The sequence below is a fragment of the Choristoneura fumiferana genome, chromosome 12 (assembly GCF_025370935.1).
Source record: "Choristoneura fumiferana chromosome 12, NRCan_CFum_1, whole genome shotgun sequence".
NCBI classification, from domain to species: Eukaryota; Metazoa; Arthropoda; class Insecta; order Lepidoptera; family Tortricidae; genus Choristoneura; species Choristoneura fumiferana.
Genome location: NC_133483.1, coordinates 14,308,236 through 14,313,082, shown reverse-complemented (window position 1 = coordinate 14,313,082; position 4,847 = coordinate 14,308,236). Strand labels below are relative to the sequence as shown.

Here is a 4,847-nt window from a genome sequence, read left to right as displayed (position 1 = left end):
CATTGTTTAATTACGTCACGATGTTATGGACCTCCAATTGTAACCAATTCTTCCCAGGGTTTTTCTACACAAAATTGTGTTTCAATTTGTATCTGATAAGAATAAGAACTGCACATTGTTCATTCCACTATTCAAACATCTCCTCTCTCTCTCTCTCTCTCTCTCTCTCTCAATAATTTCTGCAAATTTTCTTACAGACATAATATAATATAAGTACTTAACTGTACCAATTCTTCAGGGGTGGTTGACTTTATTAGATCCAAGCTCTGACTGTGGAATCTATCTAACTAATAAATCAACTGAACCAAGAGCCACAATCAACCAATTGACCACCCCTATACTTTTTACAAAACAATACTTATAAATAAAATGCAAATCGCAACTGAAGTTATGGATACATATGCGACTTTACCAAGCATACTATGTTTACAACATGTGGAACCATATGACAGCAGTTTGCGAGGTATGCAGTCATGTTGTTACAGCTATTCAAATATTAAATTGGGCCAACCACCTTGCATATGTAATAATATCAGTAGATTCCACTTACAAAACTTGCCAATGCTCAATAGAAATATTGTGCAGTTTTATTTATAACTTATTGCCTGTCCCAGTTTTGCATGGGTAGACTAATCTCATCTCACTCACTAACTTTTTGTATGGTGATTTCAAAATTTGATTTTTTAACTCTTGCATACAATGATTCAAACATTTTCTTTCATACAGACCTTCCAACTCGTCATGCAAGGGAAAATCCAGGGAAAAGGACCGCCCGGAAGGAGTACTTTGTGGCTTAAAAAGCTTGGACATGGTTCAACCTTAGCACACAATCCGTGTTTCGAGCTGCTGTGTTGAATGTATGGATAGTTGTAATGATAGCCGACCTCCGGTCAGTGATGGCACCTCCAGAAGAAGACTGACCTTCTACTGTTAAATAGAAATCAATTAAAGTATTAACCAACTACATGCAGACACAATGAAGAGCTGAACAAAATTTACTCGGATCAAACCTAGTATCTATGAATTGAAAAAAACAAACATCATTAATATTTATACCTATAAAACTTTGTATTTTTATTTGGAAGCTCGCATAGATCATCATAGTTCGCGTAGTTCCAACAATATTTCTTACATATTATTTAGTATCGGGAGACGAGCTGTCGGTAGGCCTCCAACAAGATGGAGCGACGACCTGGTTAAGATCGCGGGATCGCGGTGGATGCGAAAAGCACAAGACCGGTCTGAGTGGAGAGCCTTGGGGGAGGCCTATGTCCAGCAGTGGACATCTTTCGGCTGACATGATGATGATGATTATTTAGTATATATTATATTATAAATAAAGAGGCTTAAGAAATAAATACTATAAATGTGTCAAACTGATAATCTCATTTTTTGAAGTTAATTATTTTATTAATTTGTAGTTGTAAAACAAAAGAGTTGTTTTAATAACAGGTTTTTGAGCTTACTCATAGCTTAGTGACAAACACATCAGTCCACTGTAGGCAATATTGATCCAGTAAACATCAGAAGGTCAAGTACTACATGACTATATCTACCTCTTCCTAAAGATAGATCAATATTAGTAAAACAATGTTGTTTAATTATTTCCTTGTCTTGATGTTATTTGAATAACAGATGGGAATGAGGTAAGATTAACAAATTATCCTTGAAGATTGATGATATGCATAAATTTGGTGATGATACAGATAATTTAATTATTTGTTTATCAGGATTATAGCTCTGTTGTAATTGTATAGAATATTTGTCTTAATTTTTTATGCATTTTTTTTTAAATTATTCATCATCATCATCATCATTATCATTTGGGACACACAGATAATTTATAACTTGCATTAACACAATAAAATGTTTTAATACCAGCAAACTACATAATTCCCAAGGGATAGCAATAAACAAATCTTTTGCAGATAATTTGCAAGCAATGTTGAACCATAGACAAATTGACATAGCTTTATTTGTAAAATGAATTTGGCATATTTTGATTTCATATATTCTCAGATTTTAATAGAGTTTATGTTTTGGACTTCTGAATTTTCAGCTTTGTGATTTTGAATAATATTCCTAGTCTGCATAGTATATTTGGCAGTCTTTCTTACAATTAATTTTGCTTTATGTAGTATGCCAGGATCTATGAGGGTATTGCAGTTCACATTTAACTTGAACACCTACTAAGAAGCTTTCAGTACTCCTGGCTCTCCCTAATGGATAAATCGTTAAATAAACAATTCCCTTAATTTTGGGATAGTCTGAAATAAAACAGTGACATCAATCTTCTAGAATATAAAATTTTCATCACAGTGTTTGTAAGAAAACTCCTCTGAAATGAATTTAACCCTTTCAAACCCAGCCAAGTATGAAAAGCATTACGACAATGGACTTTATGTACAATTCATGACAAATTCAAATGTTATTAACCGCACAATCGTAACGGCTGGGTTTCGAAAGGGCTACGCGGATGGAGTCGCGGGCAACAACTAGTTCATAATAAAATAGTCTTACCTGCAGCACACCAACACAGAATTCCATTACAAGGTACATCTTCTGTTTCTCATCATTAAACAAAACGTCGACTAGTTCTATCACATTTTTATGTCTAAGTATTCGGAGCAGCTGGATCTCTCGCTGCACATTCTGCTCCCCATTGGGTATTCTCCGCAGCTTCCGCTTCTTCAATATCTTGACGGCGCGCCGACACAGCGACTCTGAGTCCAGCATTTCTTTCACTTTCCCATAAGATCCCTCCCCAAGGATGTCACCCATAACATATTTTCCTATCATTTTGCATTTTTTTTTCTTACTTCTATAAATTATGTCTGCGCTATCGACTCTATGGAAAAATAGGTTAGTTTGGTCTAAATTAAGATCTAGTTCGTCAATTTGGTCGTCGTCAAGCCAGGTTACGGAGTGTAGCTCAGGACTGCCCTCCAGTAAGTTGTCTTCACTCTCCTGTGGCGCCACAATATTCGACACCTCGTATTCCACATTTTCAGCGTCTGGAAGACTTTCACTACTACTGATTTTTCTACACATTCTTGGATCCATTATCTTTCAAAACAATACATTTGGAATAATGTCTGTGAATATATGCGTATTGCAAGGCTGTGCAACAAAATTTTATCCCTACTACGCGTCACATTGGACGCGATATGACAATCTAAAATGTTTGGAAATGGATGGGCTGTTATACTACTTCGTTTTATAATTTCGATAAATGTAAATAAGCTGTAAGTAAACCGAGAAATCCAACGAAACCACAAGGATGAATGCCAGATGAATGAATGAAATACGACAGTATTGACAGTTCTTACGGTGTTAATTCTAATATGACGATTGGAGCCGTAACGTACAATATAAGCTGTCTTTGAAACTAATCTTTAGTAGGTTCAAATAAAGTCGTTTTTATACAACAAGAGAACTAATTTATAAGTCATTTCGCTTGCTACTAAATAAAACATAATTTCGTCTATGGTCAAGCGACATTTTTCATGAAGCGCGTTCGAGTTACTAGTTAAAACGACTAAAAGGAGCATATGTAACATGTAAGCAGACTTTTGTGTCAGTCTGTCTGTAATATCCTTTATACTGGTATTTTTGTGTTTTAGGGTTCTGGAGCCAAAATTCAAAAAACGGAACCCTTATAGCTTGACATGTCTGTCTGTCTGTATGTCTGTCCGTCCGTCCGCGGCTTTGCTCAGGGACTATCAATGCTAGAAAGCTGTAATTTCGCACGGATAGGTATAATTTATGTAAACTATGCTGAGAAAATGGTACAATAAAAAAAAAATTTTTTTTAGGTTTCCTCCCATACACGTAGAGTGGGGCTGATTTTTTTTTTCTAATCCAACCATATAGTGTGGGGTATCGTTGGATAGGTCTTTTAAAACCATTAGACGATTTTTCGATTCAATGATTTTTTTGCGAAATATTCAAATTTAAAGTGAAAATTTTCATCAAAATCGAGCGTCCCAACCCCCCCCCTAAAATCTAAACAGGTGGGTGGAAAAATTTGAAAAAATTCAGGATGGTAGTAAGTAAGTATATCAAACTTTCACGGAAAACTATAACGGCTAAGTTTGCTGGAGGATTATTAGTAGTTTTACTCTTAAATAGCAGCCTAAGGTATAAAGATATACACTTAAACTTGGATTTTTCCGTACAAAATACGAAATCCTTAGAAAAATATTACTTCATTTTTTCGTAATGGCTACGGAACCCTATTTTGGGCGTGTCCGACACGCTCTTGGCCGGTTGGCCGGTTTTTTCTCATATTATTATTTTTTCATAGAATAATCAAATATCAACCTTCTTTTCTGGTAGCGATTCGCTTAGTGGTGATGTCACAGTTCTAACCTAACCTAACCTTCTTTTCTGATAGCGATTCGTTTCTGTTCGGGTCACAGTTCTAACCTAACCTAACCTACTTTTCTGGTAGCGATTCGCTTTCTTTCTGGTGAGGACACAGTCCCAACCTAACCTTACCTACTTTTCTGGTAGCGATTCGCTTTCTGGTGGGGTGACAGCTCTAATCTAACCAAATCTAACATAGTTACCTAAGTACATAAAATTACTAAGTACATTAAAATGGGTTAATTTTTATTTAATTATGGACAACATACTTAACGTCTATTTTTACATTTTCGTTGAAACAAAATATCGTGAATAAATAAACCGAAAATGAAAATTCTTTAACAAATAATTCTATGGTTGACACAGTTGTTAAATAAAATGATTTCATTTTAAAATTAAATGTTTTTTTTTTCAATTCAATATGTTTCCTTCAAGTAAATAGTAATTGAAACAATAATATTCGAAGTAAAAATACAAAG

At 34.9% G+C, this 4,847-nt stretch overlaps 1 pseudogene; it reads right to left on the bottom strand.

The window, feature by feature from the left end:
• Positions 1–21: 21 nt before the first annotated feature.
• LOC141433429 (serine/threonine-protein kinase STK11 pseudogene) lies at positions 22–3,496 on the bottom strand (annotated as a pseudogene).
• Between the last annotated feature and the right edge of the window lie 1,351 nt (positions 3,497–4,847).